Source organism: Taeniopygia guttata, chromosome 5 (genome assembly GCF_048771995.1).
Source record: "Taeniopygia guttata chromosome 5, bTaeGut7.mat, whole genome shotgun sequence".
Classification (NCBI taxonomy): Eukaryota; Metazoa; Chordata; class Aves; order Passeriformes; family Estrildidae; genus Taeniopygia; species Taeniopygia guttata.
Window position 1 is genome coordinate 48,769,928 of NC_133030.1, and position 23,714 is coordinate 48,793,641.

The 23,714-nt window shown below is 38.9% G+C and overlaps 2 long non-coding RNA genes across 2 annotated transcripts; one reads left to right on the plus strand and one right to left on the minus strand.

Moving 5' to 3' along the window:
- Positions 1 to 1,244: 1,244 nt before the first annotated feature.
- On the plus strand, positions 1,245 to 10,593 carry LOC140684326 (uncharacterized). The gene is made up of 2 exons (XR_012056477.1): positions 1,245 to 1,632; positions 10,384 to 10,593. It is a non-coding gene; the product is annotated as an uncharacterized lncRNA (long non-coding RNA).
- Positions 10,594 to 11,211: 618 nt separating this feature from the next.
- On the minus strand, positions 11,212 to 18,827 carry LOC140684327 (uncharacterized). Its single transcript, XR_012056478.1, has 2 exons — positions 17,800 to 18,827; positions 11,212 to 13,611 (listed from the first exon to the last, which is right to left on the minus strand). It is a non-coding gene; the product is annotated as an uncharacterized lncRNA (long non-coding RNA).
- Between the last annotated feature and the right edge of the window lie 4,887 nt (positions 18,828 to 23,714).

Below are 23,714 nucleotides of genomic sequence, written 5' to 3' on the forward strand. Positions count from 1 at the left end.
TTTTCTATTATGTCTCTACCTAATCACCTAAAAATTACTATCAGCTGCAAAACTCTCATTCAAATAAATTCCTCATTACCTTAGGCACATGCTGAGGTGAGTGTGGAAACTGTTGAAGTTGTTTCCAGCTTGTGTAAATAAGAACAACATAGGTGGATTTAGAGTAAAAAGGGAGAAAGGCCAAAAGGGATGGAGAAGGCACATTGTCAGAGCCAGAACAAGACAGCAGCACATGGACACAGGCAGGTGGACACTCATCCTTACACACACAGTGTCTCAGCAGCTTGGTACTTCAATTGGAGCAGTCATCTGGGATGACTGGACTAGACCTGTGTAAATTTAGGATCAGGTTCCTGGACAAAAGCTAGTGAAAGTGACAACGTATCTGTATGTAATAAAGTGTAATAAATGTAAAAATATGTCAGAAACATGGAAAAACCAGGACGGTAAGTTTTTTGAAGACAGAAATTTAGAATCAGCCATGGTACTGACAGCAATTCAAATATGTTTGGTTTTCCAATTTTAAAATAAAATTTTATGAGTCACTTCAGTGTTTGTGACAATGATAGTCTTAGAGATGCAAATAATTCAAGACTTGCACAGAATAGGAATGATTGTGGTGCAAGTTGCAAGTAAGTAATATAAATAGATTGAGAACACATCCAATTATCTGAGAGATTATTTTACTAATTATCTTAGCTGGTTCTAGTGTCTTTCATTTTGCATTTGAAGCCAACAAAGCAGAGGGGAGAACCTGACACCAGGCTCTGTGGATGAGCTCTGCAATAACAGGCCAAGCATCTAGGGAGGGAAATGTGCACTGTCCTCACTTTGCACCCCTTCTCTAGCTAAAAGCAAAGCTAAGTAGACCAAATGCAAAACTGGAGGTTTTGGTATTATTGTTATCTAGAAAAACAACCTAAATTGTTATGGAATGGGTTTGCTCAGTAGCAACATAGAAATTCTTCTGATTCTACACTCTCAGCCTGGCCTCCTCTTTTTGCATGTATGTTACCTCTCTTCTGGTTGACACCAGAGATAGGATTTGGGCCCACACTTGAGAGAGGATTTGGCAAACATCTGTAAGATAAAGAAAATCAGCAAAGGTCAGTTGTTTAATGTCCCCTCCAATATGAGAACTGAGGAGCAGCAAGTAGGTGGGATGGTCAAAACAAGAACAATTGTTCTTTTCTCATAGCTCATTGAAGAAAGTGATGGAAGGCTCTGCTGCAAGGAAACATTGATGCTGAAATCAAACTTGGTAGTCCAATGTACTAATCTACTACAAGTGTCTGTTGCAGAGCATAGGTGGCCTCGAAGCAGAGCTCTCAAGTCAGACACTTCTGTGACTAATGGGCAAAGGCATTAGAGGCATGTGGGGATTATCAGCGGATGTGCAGGAGGAAGAAGGTTGGGAATGGCGTGTGTGCCAGGAGGGTCTGGAGCAGTGAGGTGCAAAGGGGGTCTGGCAGCTTTCACACCCCAGGGTGTTGAAGTGTGGGGTGATGGCAGTGACACAGCTCTGCTGTGCACTGGCTGGTGCAGGACAATAGGGCTAAATCCACAGGAAGAATGAATAGTCCTAAATAAATACAACTAGACCAACACTTGGACATTACTACCAAAGACAGTGTAAGTATATACCATTTCATTAATCATCACTGCAGCTTGTCAGTTATAGAAATTAGCTATTATATTATTAGAATTATAGATATTAAATATTCACTAACAATTGTCTAAATTAATTAACATTCAGGACTTATTTGTGATGTTTATGGCTTTCATTAGTGACAGAACCTGAGAAAATAATAGAGAACATATAATCTGTAAGAATATATCACAGTTCTGTCTTTATTTGCATTTAATACTGACTTACAAGAGTATGGTGAGAATTCTTTAAATTTTCTGAAATCTTCGGCATAAAAAAATCTTGTAAACACTTGTTCTCTGGTAGATAGGTCTTTGAGGGTCCCTGATGTCAAGACATTCCCTACAATTTCAGATATGTGGTATAATATAGCCATTCAATTTAATGTGCTTGTATGGGGACAACAGAATTGCCAGCTGGCATTTGTTGAGTCCCCTGATACAGCCACCATAGAGCCTTTATCACCTAAAGATCTTACAGTCCTTTGCAGCCATGAGAGTATTCTGGGGCAACTAGAGATAAAGGAAAACAAGACTAATTCCAGTAAGTAAAGCTGAAACCTTGATCCCTTCCTGCTTTCCTCTGTGCTTCTCATGTCTCATAATCCCAAATCATGGGGATTATGATTTATACTTTCCTGTTACCTTTTATATATGACATGGACCAGCCCTAAATCCCTTTCCTGACCTTCTCACCGAGGAAACCATGGATCCAATCAAATTCATCTCCCTCCTTTACTCATACTCATACCCTCTTTATATCTCTACCATGTTCCTCCCAGTTCCTTTCAGCACACCCAAATGAATTGTGCTAAGGTTGTGTTCTCACCTGCCATCCTGCTCATAGCTATCACTTGTTTGAAATCTCTGCTGTACCATGTTCTCTGCTATAGGACTAATCTCCGTGCTTTCAAGGTCCGGCACAACTTGGTTCCCCTTCGAGTCAAATACATTTTCAGAGGTTTTTTTCCTATCCTTCTCTTTCCTGATTTATACTTGCCTTGAAAACCTTCTCCTATCAATTGGCATGTATCAGCCTCTGGTTTATCCCATGTGTGGTACTTTTCTTCTTCATATTGCAAATACTGTTCTCAGTTTTCCCAGGAAATGGCTTTTTGGTGATTCCAGCACACAAGCTTATCATTTAGTTCAGTATAGCTTCTTTGTAGGCATGAGGAGTGGCAAGGGAGAAAGAAGATCCCTGATAATACTGCAAAATAACAGTATAGAGAATCCACTGTAGCCACAAACTATGATGAAGGCATGGACATGGGAAATGTAACAGTATGAGGGAAAATCAGAAATATGAATTTAATAGGAGATACAAGTTTTGTTAATCAATTGCATTTTAAGCACATGACAAATTGCACAATTTTATAGAAGTTTAAACTCAAATCCACACATTTCACAAAATAAAACAAAAACTTGTTAGCAAAACAAGACTTCAGCCATTTAAAGGGGAGATGTTTTTGGAATGGCAATTAAATGGTACTTTTCTAGTAGTAGTACACTGAATGGTATCAGAATTGGGAACTATGCTGTTTCTTGCCTCCAGCTATCTCAGTTCAGGTCTTTCATAGCAGAAGAACTTAGAGATCATGAGGGATTTTTTTTCCCTTCCAAAGCACTGTACTGAAAATAACCCCCTAGGAGGTCATAGGGTTACATGGAAAATAGTAGTTTAATTTATTCATCCTAAATAGCAAAAGGCATATTTTAGCATATATTAAAAATAGACTCATTTTATGCAGTTTTTCAGTCTAGTGTCTGATTTTGCTGTTGATTTATTTCTGCACAGTGCTTTCTCCTTGAAGAAATTTGTAGGCTGTTGTTGACAATTTCTTCAGATAAATGTGCACATAAGAATAGACAGGCTCATGGTTCTTTTGCAAAATGAATGTGCAAGGAAGTGCTTCTCTTTCTACATCAATCCCTAGGCACCACCTAACGGTGTCTTAGCTTTCTTAACAGCATTTCTTTGAGGAAAGGAAAACCATTTTCATCTTTTGTATCTTTCTGTAGTCACAATTCAGCAGTCAGTGGAACTGGAGGAATGCAATGAATTGATTTCCTACACATGCTGCCACTCTTTTGTGTTATAATATATGTTACCATATCCCAAATATACAAGGTTTCTGGGATAATCACAGTTGGTAAAGATTTACCCTATGTTGTGAAAATAAATTAGTAGTCATTAGCTGTGTTGTGAAAATAAATTAGTAACTTCCAAAGCAAAGATAGCCATTTAAAAGAATACAGTAAGTACCATGTTTGCACTGACAGATACATCTGCATTGAAAAATTTGCTCCTCCTGCCTATTAATCTAGTGCAAAGGTATAAAGGAACTTGTATTTTGTTAGTTTTCAGTGTATGTGGCAAGGCCATACTTTTACCAGAGTACTTGGGAGGAGCAGTTGCCAATTATGAATTGGTAAAAGTGGTAACAGAAATGACGTGGACAAATATGGTACAAGCAGATCACAGCCACATGATAGGCACTGATGTTATTTATGTGCTTGCATATTTTTAGCTATTGGCAATGCCTGTCACACTAGAGAGGGGCGGCAGATACAAATGGAAAGAATACTTTGAAAAGGATGTTATTTTTATACTGAGCTTCTCATATTGCTCAACTGATGTTGCCTCAACATGACACTGAACACAGTCAGAGAAAAAGTGTCAGTCACAAGACGGTAAGACCTGCCACACTGGTCAGATCAAAGGCCCATCTGTTTCAGCATTCTGTACAACTCAGTGATGCTTAAAAGAAAATGTTTCTTTTTGTTTGTTTCAAAATACTATACAGCTCTTGTGCTTCTGAGAAACAATACATCACCATAGTTATAGGACTGATTTTATGTACCCTCCACCTTTAATAATCTTTTTTCTATGAAGAAATGTGCTATTTGGTTTCCCTTGAATAGAACCTATTCATTATTTCTGATCCATACTGCTTAACTTACCTGTATCTTATCTAATGCTACTACATTGCTCTTGGAGATCAGTAATCAGAAGTGCATGTATTTGAGATTCAAGGTTGGTACAACAGCATTATAATGTTTTCCTTGTTTGTTCTCTTCATAAGGAACTAATTGCAATGTTCTGTTTGTCTTTTCTTGCCACAGGGTATGGTGTTGCTTATTCAAATACACCCAAATCCCTTTCATGAGCAGCTACAGCCAAGAGCTCTCTGTTTTGTATTTTTCTTTAAAGTGCTTGTGTTTGAATTTTATAAGCATACATTTTATGAGAGGCTTTACTGTCTGGCTGCTCAGCATTGGTTAAAATTTTCTTCAACTCCTGGCTCTCTGCTTTAGTTGTGATTTGATGCACAACTTGTTATCTTTGCAAACTTCCCTGCTTCAGTATTCAGCTTTATGTTGTCATTTGTGAATAGCTTGTACAGCAGGATCTGGACAGCTGTAGATCCAGTGGAACCCTATTTTCTTTGTAATTTGTGTCATAAGTTTTTTGGATCTCCTATCCAGTTGTTTGCCCATGAATTATCTTTGCTCTCATTCCATGAGAAGTTAATTTATTTGGAATTTCTTAGTGAGGTGCCTTTCTCAAAGAAGCATTTTACAAATCCAAATACATAAAAATCACCAGTTCCACCTCATTATTATATTTGCTATGTGAATTCCATTCTCAAACACAATATTGATTATTCCTTCATATTTTAATTTATTCAAACTTCTACTTGATCCATTTTAAAATTATTTCAATTAGTTTGCCACCCACAGAGGTCAGACTTGGGTATTGTTCCTCAGATAACCCCTGAAATTAGTAATTTTTATAAACTGGTGACATGTCTGTCTTCTTCTATTCTCCTGTTTGATTGAAAGGTTGGGTTAAACACCACAGTTTTCAAGCAAGGAATTTAATGTTTAAAGTTCTTGAATGTCCTTTCCATGCCCTGGCAGTCATTTACTACTTCTTTAACTGATTAATTTGACAATCTTTCCTTATGACAAATCAGCATAAGAGAGTTCTCAGATTATTTTTCAGTTCTTGAATTGTCCCACTACCCATCTAAGATTTCCCTTCTACATCAAAGGTGTTCTATTCCATCAAAAGCCATTCGTACAAAGACTGATCTCACTCAATGCCTATAGTTTGATTCCCTTCAAACCTTCTGAACTACATCTCATGATATTTGTAATTAAATGCACATCTCTATGGAATCAAACAGAAAGACCAGAAAGAAACAGACTATTTGGAGGATGATATGAAGGAATATAAGAACTAATAATAAAATAACATGATTGAACCAAAACCAGAAGACAGACATTTCCTTTACCTGAAGTTTCATAAAGAATAACATTTTTGGAACAGTTTGAAACCTGTTATGTAGAGGATGCTTTGATGACATAAATTAATATACTATCCAAGGACTCAGAAAAGATGACCGGGAAATTTCAGTAAAATTTTATATAGCTATCTTTTACACTATGTAAAATAAATAATTACCGTTTTTGGCTCACTCTAAACATAACTCTCCCATTTCCCAAAACTATGCGGAATGAAATTTGTATTTGAACAACTATTCAGAATAAAAAAGTGTGGAAGCAAAGCTATTGATCAAAATTAATTTTTTCTCCCTTAATGGCTTGTAATGGATGCATTTTGTAAATGTAATGACTTTGCTGCAAACAGAGTATTCCAGTGTGTAGCTATCCATTTAATCCCAGTCCTCTTTTGCCTTCACTTCCAGTAGTGATTGATTGCCAACAAGGTTATTAAACACACTTGAAGCATTGAAATTGAGCAAGAAAGCAAAGATATGTATTTAGTACTCTGTGGTTTAAGCAAATCCCAAGGTAAGGAAAAAAATCCAAACTTTAGAACTATTCAAAGCTATGTGAATGGAATATGGAAAATTTCTTCATGATAACTGGGCCTTTTCCCTCCACAACACCAGTTATCGCTTCTTTGCCAGTTTGGCTGACTGGCTAACGAGTCCTTATTTTACTGTAGCCATGGAAATGAAAGTAACTGTGGAAGGATATTTAACTTTTTTCTTTGTCTATAGCCCTTCCATCTCCACTTATTTCACGCTTTAAAATCTGTCCAAAGTGTAGATTTGAAAGTTTCCTTTCTGACTTGAACTGCTTTCCAGCCCTTGGGTTTAATTCTTTCTTACCAGGCAGCTCCCCCCCTCTTTTTGTTGCTCCTTTTTTAACACACACCCACACCCATCCACCCACACACCCATCCACCCCCACACCACACACATTTCTTTTTAAGTTTAACCATGTTAATGCATGAAAGAAAATACATGCAAGTGTAAAGGAAATTCTCACAGCTGTTTTTTTTTGCTTTGATCTCAGTGAGGATTTGGGTACAAAAATCCTCACTGAGAATAGGATTTATCTGAGTTTCAAGAACAAAAAGCTTAGTCTGGGGTCAGAGTTTGCCTTTCTGTTTGGCCTTCAAATTCTCAGTGCTCACAGAAACACAGAATAATTGAAGTTGGAAGGGACTTCTGGAGAGTGCCTGGTCTAAATCCCCTGCACAAAATAGAATCCACTAGAAAGGGCTGCTCTGGATCATGTCCAGTCAGGTTTTTAATATCTCCAAGGATGGAGAGTCCCCAAGTGGTATTTAAGCATCCTCATAGTGAAGTAGTTTTTCTTATGTTTAAATGGAATTTTCTGTGCTTCCTTTTGAGACCATTGACTTTGCCATTGTGTTTTTTCAGCCCTTGTCTGAGTATTACCAAGCTTGCTGTGGCCTATGCAAGGAACCTCCCAGCTCCCGTATAAGTTAATAAGGATCCAAATGTAAGTGGAGTGGCACATCAATTTCCTAACAAGATCTTTTTGTTGGCACATGGAGTTAGGTAAAAGGAATCCTAGGTGCCCCTCTTCAGTTTTAAAATGTGTGTGCAGCTATTTTAGTTTTCCAAAACCAGCAGTTGCTGGGTGTGCTGGCTGTTGGCAGTACAACTCTCCTAGTCAGAGCATTCACCCAGAAAATTCAAGCCCTGTGTTCAACTTCCTTCATAGCCTGAGTCCAAATCCTTTTCTCAAGAGACAATCCTGACTGTTAGCTTATAAAGCTGAGTGAGGATGTTACTGTCTCCATCTTTCCTAATGCAGAAATACTTCCTCCTGGGCATTTACATAGGGAAATGAAGCCAGAAATACAGCATGTGTGAGGAAGCTTGGTGATTCGACCTGTAACACTGCAGCAGGAAGAGTGTCCTAAGTTCCTGGCTGATGGCTGGAGCTGGTTTTGATTTCCTGCTCCAGTGACTAATAACAATAGTCTCAAGACCAGAGTTCAATGATTAGGCTGCAAAGTCATTATGCAGTGAGTGAGAATCCAGAATGAAAGGTTCATACACAGAGGATGGACTCGTCCTCTAGGGATGGGAGGGAACAATTTCAGCCAGAATTCCAGCCACAGCAAACAGTGCAAGACTATCAGTACATTTGTGGAGTAGACAGTCATCAGTGGCAGCAGCAGTTGCTTGTTTTTCCTTTAAGAGGCAGAAAGGTCAGACAGGTACTACTGTCTGAAATGAATAACTGAGCCTGAAACTAATAAACTGACTATCAAGATTTTAGCATTCTTGAAGGGTATGCATGCTATATAAGCATCTTGATAGGTCACCTACTTCTATCATGATCAGCTGTAAATCCTGGTGTTGCTGTGATCAGCAGCAAGGTGCTTGCTCAGCATAGGATAAAGGACTGCTGTGTCAAGAACACCTTGAATTCCTTCCTGCCTCCCCCGATGGGTTAAGTGTAGCTCACATCACATCAGATGCATGGGACAGGATTTTGTTTCCTCTGAGAGCTGGGGTTTTCAAATGCGTTCTTTGGGATCTAAGAGCATAAATTTTGAAAATTTCCTAAAGGGACCTGCATTCATAAATGCTGTAATTTTTAGGAAATATGTCTTTGAAGTATTTTTTCCTCCTGATTTAGAATGTTTAGTTCTAGTATCTAGACACTGGTTTCCTTAGTGATTTGAACACTGCTTGTTTTCAATACCATGTACTTGTCTTTTCAACAAATGTCAGGGTAAACTCCAACTTTAACTCATGAAGACCAATTACTGTAAAATTACCTTTCTCTAGTCTGGGTGAGAGATATTTATCTTGGTAACTAAGGCAATCTTCTCCTAAGCACTTTATCGTGCAAACTTTTACCAATAGAAAGAGCTTTCTTTACAAGATATACCCCACTAAAATCCACATTTTTTTCACATAATTAAAATAAATATCAAACCATACACAATTTTTCTTAGAGTAATATTCTATTTATGTACTGATCTCTGCTACTTACATTGACTTTGCTTCCATTCTATTAATTTGACCTATTCAGTGATCTGCTAAACACCAGCTATTTAAGAAGCTGTGTGAGTTAGGGGCAGCAACTGTGTCCACGTGGAATAGGAACTGTTGCCCTGCTGGAAAGGGCTGTTTACAACAAGGTTCTGCCAAACTTCGTCAGGACTAGGAGTTGACAGAAGATAAGAATGTTACAAATTTACCAGTATTGGTAGGTATGGAAGTCACCACTCAGAAAGAGCAATATAAAGAGAGTCAGCCTCTTTCTGAAAGAGAAAAAATTTGAGGGGCCTCTGCCTCAAAGAAAGTCGTGGGGAAAAGAGGAGTACAAGCTATGCCCGAAGAGTAGAAATTGGCTGAAAGGGAGTGTTGCCTCAGGGAAAGGGAAGTAATAGGAATAAGCAAAAACTCAGAGAAAAAGGAGCAATTAGCCAAGAATCAGCAGAATAAACACTAAGAAAAATGAGGTATTTAAGTGACCTGTGAGCTCATAAAAGATTTTGAAGTGCTAATATTCTCCCTTGTAGTTGACAACATGTTACTATACTATAGAATCATAGAATCATCAAAGCTGGAAGAAACCTTTAAGATCATAAAGGTCAACTGTAAACCCAGCACTATCACTGTAACCCCGAAACCACTAAACCATATTACCCACATGCCTCTATAGTGACCACTAATTACTGTAGTGATTTCTCAAATGATTATATGACCATGTTAAAAGCATATCACAAATAAGAGAAAAAACCCCAAACAATTTAGGGCCCATTTGTTTATAGACAGCTATAACCACATTTTTATGCATGCTTGAAATAAATGGGAAATGTTTATGCATTTAAATTAAAATTGTTATGAGTTTAAAAGCTTAGGTTACAAGCTCAGCAGGAATGTGAGGCAGGAGTTGCTGCTCACAGAGCAATAGATATTCCTTGCTATTCACAAGATTAGGCTGCTTGTAGCATCCTGAGCTGTGTGGTGGATTCAGCAAGGACTTCTCTAAGTCTATTACTGTTGCTCAAGGAAGCAAAGCCATGCATGAAACCAGGATGCACTGACTGCTGGACACAGTAGGGGTTTTGGCAGTTCAGCTGTGCAATCAACCCACACACACCTGCAGTGAGATCAAAGAAGGGCAAACCCCAGAGGTCAGGGAATAATGTAATATAAAGGAAGCTGAACTTACTTCGATATCAGGTAAACTGGATGGTAACCTTGCTTTTAGTTGCAGACAGTTGCATCAGTGAATCATCAGGTTCCAAAACTATTAACTAAGAGCAATGCCTTTGTGAGCCAGCCAGACCCACACTGGGGGATGGGGGTGATGGGGCAGTGCATAGGTAGCTTGGCACAACATAAAGCATAAAAATTGGACAAATGATATATTTTGAAGAGAGCAACAGACTTGAGCTGGCTTTTATCAATTTATTCTTTCCAGGTCACTGAGGATGCCCAGTGTCACGACAGTGAGCACAGAGGGACCAGTAATGACAATCACACTACAACAGAGATTTAACTACAGCTGAACATCACAACTGCTATATTGCTTGTGCTGTGATTTCAACTGATTTCTGTATCACTCTGCTAAATTGAACTGCCATGTAATGCCAACTATACCAAATAAGTAAATTTGATATTAAACATTAAACACTCCTCATGTGGAGTATCTAAAAGCAGCCAGAGAGTATTGGGGTTTGGTAAGATACCAAGAAGTAAATTTTGCATCTGTAAGATGTAGGATCTTCTCCTCTGAACTGAGAAGAAGGTGTGATCTGAGAACTGCTTCTAATTGTCAGAGACGTAAAATACTTTGCATCTCCTAAAGGCAGTGACTTTTTAGCTAGCATGTTCTCTGGAATTTGCATTCCACATGAAGCTTCCAGAGAAGTGGTGGGCCTATTCTGAATAGGAAACAGTAGTATTGGTGACTTATAGAGTGCCCCAGTCCTTGCATTATTCGGTATGCCTTGCACAAGTTGCTCTCGAGTTTGGAGGGGACTGAAGAGGGGCTCTAAATACAGAGGTCAAATAAGTCTCTTTGTAGTAGAATGGAGCCTAAAGGATTCATAGGTGTCTCTTACCTGAATTTTATTCTGACTGCATTCCTGTTGTCACACAGTCCAGCTTATACATTTAATATGTACACACAGCTGTATATATGCAATGGCCTGGCATTTCTTCATACAATAAGGATATTTTTTAATCAATTGCTTGAAGAAATCAAATCTTCTTGAAGTTGTGTACAATGACAAGCAAACTGTTCCTTGCAGATTTAAAGGATATTTTATAATACTTCCTTGAATTTTTTTGACAGCTCACCTCCATTGCTTTTAAAACATTTAGCTTCTTTATTTCCAGCCTATCAGATTTTGTGTTATTTAAAATAGTTAAATGCAAAGCTCCCAAATGATCACAGGACAAACTGACAATGCTGTTAGTCTCAGATCTGGCAAGTATTTCCAAACATACAAAATTGAAATACAGGCAACAAATTAGAAGTAAATAATCACATGAAGAGAAGCAAAAGTTGTTCTGCTTAAGATGATACACAGTAGAATTGAGGTTCGGTACTTCAATCAGATCTCTTGCTTTGGCATACACCTAAAGAAACACTTTCAGAGCAAATTGGCAAGGGGAAGAAAAGAACCTCTTCATAAAATAATGATACATTTTATTCTCCTTCATGGCAAAATATAGTACCAAAACAGTCAGCTAAAATCAGCTCTTGGATTGGTGAATCACTCTGCTGTCACAGAAAGTGACTTCTAAAGAGTTCTCTCCTTACACAGGATGTTTTTTGTCAAGTGAAGAGATGAGTTAAAATACAGCTGAATTAAATCTATACTTTCCTGATGTCATCTATATAAGCCAATGTTATACTAATATGTTACACTTAGCACACTTAAACAAATAGAAGGGGAGAAAGGACCGTCTCTCTGTCACGATTCAATTCATACAGTGACAATACACGAGTTATTTAATTACAGCCATCTGCATTCTGTAACAGATGAACAAGGAATATATGGTATATGACTGATGAGCTTGCTATGTCCTTTGATGACCTCTCAGCAAGTAATGAAGCATGCCTGCTCATGCTTAGCACTCTCACAGACTACACTTTCCTTGTTTGTGTGTTGGCATCACTGTAATACTTTGTCTGGTGCCTGCTGCTCTTCAATTAGGTGAAGGATTGTGCTTGATTCTGCCAACTACACAACTAATTAAGGACATTACTACTGCTTTCTACAAATCTTGTCTCTTTATCAAGTATTCTAACCTGGAACTTCACTCAGAACTTACTAACAGGAAGAATTAATGTTGCTGTAGAGAACATGTTTATGGTAAAACAGTATTAACAAAGTATGTGTGAAGACTGGCTAATGCAGGAGCTTTTTTGTGTAGCTATCATGCCACACATTGTGACAAAAGCAGGTTTAAATTCTGCACCTGCCTTAGGGAAGAAAAGGCTTCCCTTATCGCTCATGAAGGTGATTGAATGACTGTACACACATATTTGCTTTTACAATGTTCTCATCTTCAAGATTTAATAATTGAAATAAATTGCCTCTATCACTAGATAGTCACACCTGTTAAATAAATAGCATAAATTATTACATATACTTAGAGGCAGAGCCACTGCAGAGACTGCTTTTTAGTTAATTAATATTTTCTGAAGAGAGTACCTGTCTACTTCATCAAGTGTAAAAGTGCCATTTATTTTTATGATTGTCTGTAAACTACTGTGCATAGACTAAACTGAGTGAACACAGAACATCATTTATAAAGAAACATGTCGCTGTTGATTTGAGATTTCTTTGTAAAGAAATCTGATTTACAGACAGCATCTTCAGTAGTCTCTGAAGATGCCTAAAATGAAATCCTAAAATGAAGGATTTTCACACTAAATATCAATTTCTACTTATGGTACAGAGGATGAATATCTTATGATCTTATTTTAGAAAGTTTCACATTATTTAAATTTAAATGAGACCATTGATAGAAATAGTACAAACCCTGCAAAACAGTGAAAATGCGTGAAAGTAATAATTTTGAAAAAGTTCCTCTGAAACTTTGCCAAAACCCTTACAACAGCAGATTTGAACTACTTAACATCTTTACCACTTAAGGGAGAAAAAAAGAGAAAATGTTACATTACACTTAAATTCAAAATTACTTTCTTTGTATACATACCTCATTTCCAGAAACAGAGACAAATTACTATGTGAAAAAGTAGAGAAATCACCATGTGGCAAAAATTTGGTGTTTGGAAACACAAACCTTGGAAATGTGGGGTTCCAGTTTGTTGCCTCCTATACTGCAAACAGCAACCATGGACTTGTGCTGAAAAAAAAAAGAACACATTAAGCATCAATAGGTAGTAGTATAATGGCCCTGTAGCTATTATGCATACTATCAAGAAAATAAGAGTAGACTATACTTCAGCTAGGAATGAATTTAAAGTCATGAAAAGGCAAATACTACACATATGTTGGAGAAGGAAAGCTGGAAGTAAAAAAGCTTCTTTTCTCAAGATGTGAGTAACGTTGTTTGAGCTATCCGGGAAAGGCTCCTCATCCCTCCGGGCCGTGCCGAGTGCCGCAGCTGTTCCTGCATGCAGCAGCAGCTCTGTGCACTAGGTGGCGCTGCACAGCGAAACGAGCGTTCTCTGGAAAATAAAAAGACATCAGTAGTGACATAAAAATAAATCTGTAAAGCATGCAAGTTAACTTTCAGGAAAGTACATTAACAGGAAAAACGAATGGTTAATTGTATTTGGGTATAGCTACATCACTTAAAAGCTTCTCAAGGCAAAAGAGATAGAATCTTGTCAGAATTCTGAAAGATCTCCAAGGAAATAGCACATTAATTATTCTCCTAGTCAGGAAACTGAAACGTCTGAACATGAACAAACAGCAGCACCATCACCACCCCCCACTGGAGATTTAATTATTCTGATTATACAGAAGATCAAAGCTTTGTTAATTCTGTTTAAAAACATCCCTTTGCATGCTTACAAGAATATTCACTGGTAACATCCCACCCAAATTCATGTAGCTCTAACTAAACTCCGGGGTTACAATTCAAAGTTGTTTGGCCTACTGTAAAATGTTGGCCTGCCCTAAAATGTCATTCTTTTCTGGGCAACACATGTTCAATACATTCATTTGTCTGGAAGTTTCAGCTTCCCACTCCATACTTTTCCTATTCTGCAACTCACCTCTTTGAAATAAACAGCTGCCACCTGCCACTATTTGCTTCACCTTCAATTACCTATCAGCAAGTTTCTTAGCACTGAACTTCAAAATACTGTATCAGGAATGAAGAAATGAGAGTGAATGAAGTCTTTTTAAAATATGTAATTTCTCTTGTAATGGTCTCTAATTTTGAGAGACTTGAAAAGAGGCCTAGCAGACAAGACAAAGAATAAATGATAGATAGGGTATCTAAACAGTCCCACAAGACCCGTGGTAACACAGAGAATTAGTGAAACAAGTGTGTCAGCACTGTCATTAAAACTAATTTATAACTCATGCAAACCACATATGCATTGGGAAAAACTGGGTGTCACCTGTCCTGTTTCATTTTAAAATGGAAGGTGCAAGAATGGGTGTTGCTCGTGATCTCTTTGTTGGGAACAAGCCCTCTACAGCTATACATCAGTAAAAGCTTCTTTCTCATTTCCATATTATTCTCCTCATTTATGCTATATAAATAATAGCTAGTTTTCTTAGAAAAATGTTTTACCTTGAGAAGTCTTCTGCTATTCTTTCTTTGCAATTAAACTGGTCAAATACTTCACAGACTTCATAGATGAATAACTGATTTAATTGGTTAAATTCTTGGTATACACCTTTTTTGTTTCTTCCTTGAAAGCAGACATGCTGTAGCAATTCTGGGATCAGAGAGGCCATAATCTTAGTGAAAACAACCAACCATACATCATTACCTTCAGTGTAAAGTTAACATATGCAAGTTATGCGTTTTACGCAAAAAGACAAATTTATGAGTGGAGAATATTGAGAATCAAATTGAGTCATAGGTTGCAATTAATCAAAGATGACAAATATGTATTTTCAAGGTGGAAATTTAAGTTTCATAACCAAAATCAGAGTGCAAGACTGATAGCTGCTGGTACAGAAAAGAAACTGTGATGCAGTCAGTGCCATGGCAGGCTGAATTCACACTCAAAATACACCCAAAGACTTCTGACTACAGAATCACAGAATGGCTGTATTTGGAAAGACTACTGAAGGGCATCTCTCCAACACCTGTGTTCAAGCAGGACCACCTTGAGTTTATTGCCCAGGACTATGCTGGGATGCCAAGTCCAACAGCAAGTGCATGTTTCCAGTTACATTTTTCATAGAAAAATTGTGTGACAAGTATATGGCTGAACACAAATATTGATATCACTCACTACCAATCACATTTAATTAATTCCATTCAGTTCACAAAATCACATGCTTCAGTTCAAAAATTTTGTAAATCACATACCACAAACTGGTTTGTGTGATAACTTCTCTCAACAAACAAAATGGATATTTAATAATACTATTACTTCAATAAAGAATGGGCATATAAAAGAAAATCCATTATTCTATGCCTAAGAAAATCTACTTTTTAAATAACATGGTCATCACCAAAATCAAAACAGTAGTCAGCCTCTCAAATGGGCATTAATGTACCTTAAGGTTACTAGCACAGAAAAAAAAATCACTACATTTTAAATTTGGTACTGGTAATGCCTTCCTGATACCCAGATCCCCCTGAGAGTAAAGGCTATGGACTCTGTCTCCTTTCACCCCTTGAACTAGCAGACTTACCTCAACAGCTTGAATCACTACAGAGCTGAAATTCACCTGCATTTTGCTTCTGACCCTGTGAAGACCAGCAGCAGCAGTTTAAAAATGTTGACAACCAGAGCTGCCTGCTGCCAATCTCTCCTCCTGGGGAGTGAACACATCTCATTTCACCTTGGAAACAGTAAGATGGGCGCTCGCAGCCAGCTGAATGGAGGGGTCAGCAGCCCTCACACATCTGCTTGCAATCATCTGCTCATAGTGTTAATTGGTATGAGGTATGTTATTCCCTCTGAAGGACTTATGGCAGGTTTTGTATATTCCAGGCCAGATGTAGAAAAGAACAAAATCTAAAGAATATAACTAACACCCCTATTTTTTTAAAGATGCCATTTCTTTCAGAAGTATCCTTATTTATCTTGCTATAGACAGTGAATAAAGATCACAGCATCAGTCAGCTCTGAATGCTCAGCATTTTCTCCTTCTTACAGAACAGGGAGCCAAGTGTGGACAAGCAGGTTGCTGTACCATAAACAGCTGTGCAGTACTACACTGCTGACATGACTGCAATTCTACCAGCTGGCCAAACACAAACCCACGGGAAAGTCTTATTCACAGGTGATGCCCTCTCAAGTGGCAAAGGAAAGAGCTTCAAATACATGGTAATAAAACCAGGAAATAATTGGTCATCTGTGGCAAATATCCTGGAACAAAGTGCAAAATGAGGAAGTTCAACAGGTGGAAGCAGAAACTGAAGGAATAAAACCAGAAGAGACACTACTGCCTTGCAGAGCCAATATATGCCCTGTACATATTAATGTACACATATACATACATACAAAAATAGATGTTTATAAACAACAGAACAGCCCCTTAAGTCAACAGAACTGCGAAAGTCACAACAGGGGTAAGCCTTCTACAGTTCCCACAACATACACATTAGAACACCTTAACACCTCTATATTACAATCCTCAGCTCAAAGAGTTAATAGTAATTGCAAGTAACACTTGCAAATATGTTGAAGTATTTTGGAAATGTCAGTAAGCTGAGTTCCAATGTGCCTGAGAACCAGACAGGCTCAGTATGATGGTGAAAACGAGATAATGTGGTGAAAACTATTGTCCCTAATTCACCAAAAATGTCTCTGACATAGCCAGGAAAGGACTTTTGATCTCAGAATTTCAATTTCTGATATCAAACACTGGTGTAAAGGACAATATTAGTCTGTAAAAAGGTTTTTATCTATTAGAGAGCCTATTGGCTCACTCTTTCAAAAATAAGATCATGTTGTCATTATGATACCGGTGTATTATCAGTGTAGGAAAACAATGCTTGCCAAACATAGTCTTGCAAAAGCAATTATAAGCTTTTGTCAGTAAAACATGACAATTAAAATAAACAGTGGAAAATCATATTTAGTAATGTAAATTGTAATTTAAAACAGCGGAAAAGAATATTTGAAAAGGAAAAATAGAAATAAAGGAAACTTTTATATTAAAGAGAGTTATAACTCAAATGAAAGAAATTATTAGTTATTATAAGAGTAATCTTCTAAGTTTAGTGCTCACCAGAAAGTTAATCACGAAAAAACCGCAGCAGTCACTGGGAAGTACAAAGAATGTCATAGCACAGTCCATACTGCCAAACCAATTTCTCGGTCTCAAGGAAGCTAAGAGAGCTTTCCAAATACTTACTGTAAATAGCACACTCCTTCCCTATCACAGAGATCTAAAGGTCTGTGGTGTCCCCAGGTCTAATCTCCATAAAGTAGCTCTGGCTGACTTCTTATTTTCTAAATTTCTTGCCATTACTGGGTGTTCTTTTTGTATTCCTGAACTGCTTAGCAGCAGCAGAAGTGCAGCTTCAAAACAATAAATGCTGCTCTCCCAAACCTCATCTAAAGGATCTGATGCAGAAAGAAAAAATGGTTTGTGTAAATTGGTATTTGTGATAATGAGCTCTTATATTACTGCAGGTTTTTAAGAAATGCATATTTGTTCACTGTGAAATGGGTCATGTCCAGCAAGCATATTTCACAGAATCAAATACAAACCTGTAATTGGTAATTCTCCCAGTTCTGTGCTTCTTTAGGACCAGTGGTCTAACAGTGAAAGGTTGATCACTCATGGTCAATCCATCAGCATCCAGCTCCCCAACATATTTGCTAAACATAGATGACTTTTGGAAAATTTAAGACATCTGTGTTTTAAGAAGGATTTGGCTTTCTCTCTACATACTTTTGCAACATACTTGACCCTGCAGTAAAACTCTAGCAGCAAAGCTCATTTTGCAAACATGGATCACAGGATCACTGTAGGCTCAGCCAAATGAGAAAACAAAGGTTAAGGAGATATATTTCTCTTCAAATACACTTAGCTCCAGAATTAGCAAAGGCAACATGGGAAGTGCTTGGCTTAGTGCATGCATTTAAAAAGGAATATTTTTAAAGTTCATTTTAGTGCTAATAAGTGTTTCTCAGCTAATGCTGGAATCATCACTATATGGGGGAGATATTGCCTTTGTCCTAGGCAAACTTGATCAGCCCAGTAATGTTTCAACCCTTCTATAATTATATGTTAAAATGGAAGGGTTTTTTTTGTTTGTTTTTTTTTTTTTTTTTTTGTAGTGAAGTCTTTGAAATTTATGAACTCTCAAACTGTTTGTTGGGAACATTAGGAAATGGCAGGTTAATGTTACCTCTTACCTTAGATTCTAAGTTCTCTGGGAGAGGTGTTGCCTCTTTATTGTGTCTTTAGCTGAAACTTGGCAGAACAGAGGCCTGCTCCTTGCCTGGCCCTCATCTCTGACCACTGGGTCAGTCAAGGGAAAATCTGCCATTGGCTTCAATGGGCAATAAATGAGACTCCTCAGTAATACAGGGTATGATCCCTAGCGAGTAGTACTTGAAAAGAGGGTCTCAACCGGTTCTAAGGGTTTATTTCAAGGATAAAAATTATTGGAAGTGTCTCTCTTGTCAATCTGGATGCTAGAAAGACGGAGAAGTCAACCCAGAAACCATCTGTTTTGCACATGTGTATTTGAATTGTTGGAAGCACAGGGCCATCAGTCTTCCTTTTCAAGTACCATCCTGACTGTACATTTTGTGACCTTAAATGGAGAGAATTAATTTTCAAGGAAGATCAGGAATTCATTCCGCCAAGTAGTATTAGAAATGGGATGGAAGGCAAGACACTGGCTTAAAAACCTTCCTGGACAATGGGGTAAATTTGAACTAGCCTAATGTAGTCTCTCTGTTTATCTTCTTTAGGTAGGAGGAGGCGGGCTGGTAAAGAGCAATATTTCCCAGAAAGTCTGTTCTGAGGTAGGTCAAAATAGAGATTAATTCTGGGTGTTTCCAGCTCATCAAGCAAATGCATCAGATGGCTCTTTACCAAAGACTCTGTGGACACCATAAATCCAGTTCTGTAAATTACAAATCAAAAGAGCATCCTTATTCATGCCCTCTGCAACGAGGGAAGCAGCAGGTTCTCTCACTTGACTGAAGGCAGCAACATGTGCTGAAATTGCCAAACCAATTTGAGAAGGCCTAACTGCCTTCGAATCATCTGGAAGCGGATATAGGGCTACTTACCTATGGGAATTGCTCTCCTTGGCCGAGAACTCCCTGATACCCGTTGTTTCTGCTTTCAGCTGTGGCAGTCGCTAGAGTGCTGTCGGTGCCATGCAATGCCATTTCTCATTTGACTGGACTCACAGGCACTTCTGAGCGCACAGAGCTGCTCAGCACCGCCGCAGGAAGGGCGCAGGGCCGCTGAAGGAGCGGAGGCGGCTTTGGCAGCCCGGACAGGTGCACTGTTCTGTGGGGCTCCTGTCGCCTCACACCAGCAGCAGCCGCTCCTGCTTCCAATGCGGCTCCCGGGCCCAGTTTAACAGATAACAGCAGTGTTGGAATAAATCAAAGTCATCGCTCTTACTGTTTATTTCCCCCTAGAAGAAAAGAACAGCCGAGGAACTTGGGCTCCGGGCTGTGTCGATGTGCGAGCCTGGACGGAGCCGGAGCTGAGGATGTGGGGGGGTGAGGGGTGGGTTTGTACTTCCAACTAACCACAACAGGGCGGGGGAAGTAAACCTGCCTCAAACCTTCCGACTTATCCGAGGCCTGACGCACGGTACCCGGCAGTTCTCCACAGCAGCCACTGCGTGGCAGGAGAGCTCAAGAGGATGGTTTCTATTCTGCGGCGGGCAGCGCGGGAGGAGCGCAGAGCGCTGCCGCCGGCGCGGGACGGGCGCCATCTTGTCTCCCTGCGGGCGGCGTGTGGGACCCGCGGGCCGAGCACCGGCACCGGCACCGGCCCCGGCGGGGAGGGAGGCACGGCCCGCGGGCCGCGTGTGCCGCTGGCTGCTGCTGGCTAACGTTAGCGGGAGAAAGGAGCCGGCAGCAGGCAGCTCGTGGGGGACGGGCAGAGGCAGAGGCCGGCACTGCCCAGGGCGGTGGCCCCGGCATCGCTGCCCGCCCCTCACAGAGCGGGGTGGCGGGGCAGTCGTGCCCGGGGCAGCTCCGCAGTGGTGACTGCGGGCCCGGGCCAAACTGGTTCTGAGCAGCAGATGCGCCGGACGGCTGAATATAAAATTAATCCCCTCATCAGAAGATAATAAATAAAACTCCAGGGAGTTCCTCTTTGGCACAGGGAGAAAAATTAAATGGCTTTCCCCTTCTTAAAATCCAGCAGACTGCGGAGCTGTATTCATAGCAAGTAATAGATTTCCTGAAAAACATGCTCACAGAACATAATAATTATTAACAAAGTCATACGCCACTTAATAAGAAATGCTTTCTGGATACCTGAAAACAATATGGAAAAGGACTGTGCATGTTGTTGCTACAAAACTGGGACGAAACTATAGTTGTGAAGCTACATTTCCGTTCAAAAGTTGATTTTCCAGGTGATGCGTAAAAAGACATAAAAATAAACTCTTTTGTTTTGGGTTGACTAAGATGTTTTCCGTTCTACCCAAACGAGAACTATTTTCCATTTGTTTAGTTTGGCCACTGAAGTGAGAAGCTAGTATGTCATTATCCCCACACAACAGCAGGAAAGACATCTGAAGGACAGAGAGAGTTTTAATTAGTTGCACTTCAGTCTTAAATACTATTTAAGAGTGATACTGAAAGGTATTACAGTCACAATATATGTATCCTGGCCAGATGTTAAGTAAAAAAATACTATTTTTTTTCATGTTAACTTTGAATTAGATGCTAAAAGCTTCAGCAGTGACTCAGTGCCTCTTTGAATTAATGACAAACATATAGAGAGGAAAGATGGCACCGGCTCAGTCTGCTTGTAGACAACAGATGTAAACATAGAGTTGGGTAATACAAAATAAAAGAGAAATCTGATTGTTTATTTAGTGTTTGTAATAAGATGCAGTCTCAGCCATTTGCTTAAGTAGTGACATACTTAAAGACAAAACCATACCAAAACAACCCAAACCTACATCACCTAAAAGAAGTCATTGTGCCAAAACACACTTGAGGAGATACCAGACTGTGTTTAGACAACGGTGTTGAACATTACCATAGGAACAATTGATGTTGAAATCCAAGAGTACAAAAAAAGCAAAAGCACAAAAACACCCATATGGATTTGCAAAAGTTTCAAAAAACATAATCCAGATTTTAAACAATTGGTTTTTATATAAACCCATGGAAATTAAAAAAAAAAAAAGGAATTCAGATACAATTATTCACTCCTTATTTGCTTGTGTGGGAAATGTTTAGGAGTTCTGTAATGGATCTGTGACTTATACCTTTTTTGGAGAGGAACTATGTCTTGCAAACCAGTGCAACATTTCAATGACCAAAATGTATGTGTTCCATTTCTCCTGGCAGAGAACTACCAGAACTATGATATTAGTTCTGAAAGGCAATATGCAGATAGCCTGGCTTTTATCAAACATGTAGAACATATGTCCATGAACATGGGCATTAATCTCAGTGGGGCTATTTCCTAAAAACTTTGATTGAGCTGGGCTGCATAAGACTCTTAAGCCCCTCACTTCTACAAGCAACACCTTTGCACTTTGCACAGGCTAAACAGGTTTGCAACTAAACAGGAAAGAACTGTGAGAAAGTTTAATGTTGGTCAACTGAAGACACTGTTGCTGCAAGAAATTACTATGACAAGACTGATCCTACTTCTTGGACACCTGATTCCCTGGATTTCCTTCCAAACTTGAAGTGTACATGGAATGAGGAAGCAAAATCCATGTCAGAAATGGCCAGATGGAACAAACAGAAGATCCTAGAATAAGGAAAAGAAACCTAAAGTGATTCAAATTTACTGAACTTGCAATGAGCTGTTCATTCATGTGATCTTTATACATAGGCCTCTTAAATGGTAGTCTTTTGAGACTGGTTTTCATTATGCACTGCAAAGTGAAAAGCAGAGAAGCCCTTAATAAACAGGCATCAGTCTATATCCAATTTCCACTTGTCTGTTCAGTTTCAGGCTGATTTTGAAGCTGTAGAATTTGACAGTGAATCTGGATTTTTCCAGGTACCCTGCCTTCCCAAGTTTATATGGCAGTTTGTCAGAATAAAGCATGATACCAGCTTGGTATTCTCTTGTCAAGAAGTTGGAGAAACTGTTCATTCCGTTATATATGGATGTCCAAATGTCTCCACTATTAGCTGGTAAATCTTTGATTTGGGGACATAGAAGAAAAAAGCTTTCAGTGCTCTTATGGTCACATGCCAAAAAATGTGCAAGAATGACAATTACATGGGAAATTGTAATTCCCAAGATGCAAGGTGGGGAACACCCCCAAATGTAATTTCTTTGGCATATACCTTCAGTATCAGCATTTGTATTTGACCTCATTCACCTGAGGGTGTTACAAAATGTATCTTAGTGTTATTATATTAATTATTTATTTAGTATATATTGTATCGTATGTTATATTATAGTTATATTATATTTACTCTATTTATTATACTATATTTATTATATTTAGTGTATATTAATTTATTTTATTATCTTAGTGTTATTATATTTAATAAAGTGATAAGATTGATAAAAAGCTTGGTTAAGGTTTGGCTCTTAATTTGCCAAATGATCCAGGACTTGCTATCCTGAGGCATAGGTTTGCATTGCCAGAGGTGGGCTGATGATTTCTGCTAGACTTAGAATCCTGTACCACCTGGGGAAGGGATGCCTGGCTTTCTAGTCCCATCATCTCCTGTCTTGCCTCTGTTTCATTTTCAGAATCTGTCTTTGCCAGCTGTTCTGTGTGAGCAGAACCTGGAAGTTTCTGGCTCCAGGCACTACTAGTGGCCCCTTTGTATGTTTTTCTGATGAGTGCAAGTTTGCGTTTTAAACAGGATGATTGACTTAGTCATAAACCTCCCACGTCAGCGTGTTGATAGAACCTTAATCCTTTTCCATGTGTACAGCTCATGGCCGTACATCACCAGGCAGACTCCAAGCCCTACGATGTGCTCAGTCTTCATACTACTCTAAATATGACTTACCTGAGCACTTTCCTGGGAGCACTTCTTTGCAGACTCATGTCAATAAGAAAAAGAACTGAGCATAGACCTGCACTAGCCTTGTTATGCTGAAGATATGTGCTGTTTGTCTCTTTTAGGAGCTGTGTAGATACATCCATAATTACCACAGAGAAACAGTCTCACTGCAGTGACCTATTTCAGGCAAAAAGCACTGATGGTTCAAGTGGAAACTGTATGTATTCTGGTGATGTCACAAAAAGAAGAAAGTCACAAGGAACCTCAGAAACCTCAAGGATTTCTGTCACCTCTGCACCTCATCTGACCTCCAAGCAAAATGTTTCATACAGGCAGGCCCAAGTCTTTATCTGGGCCAGAAGGTTTTCAGGAGCCTTGCAGCACCCAGCGTAGGACCTGGTGATTCCACTACATTTGCACTGTGAAATGTAAATTCCACTATTCAGGACTTTTGATGTGCCACATTACAAGAGCAGCAAACC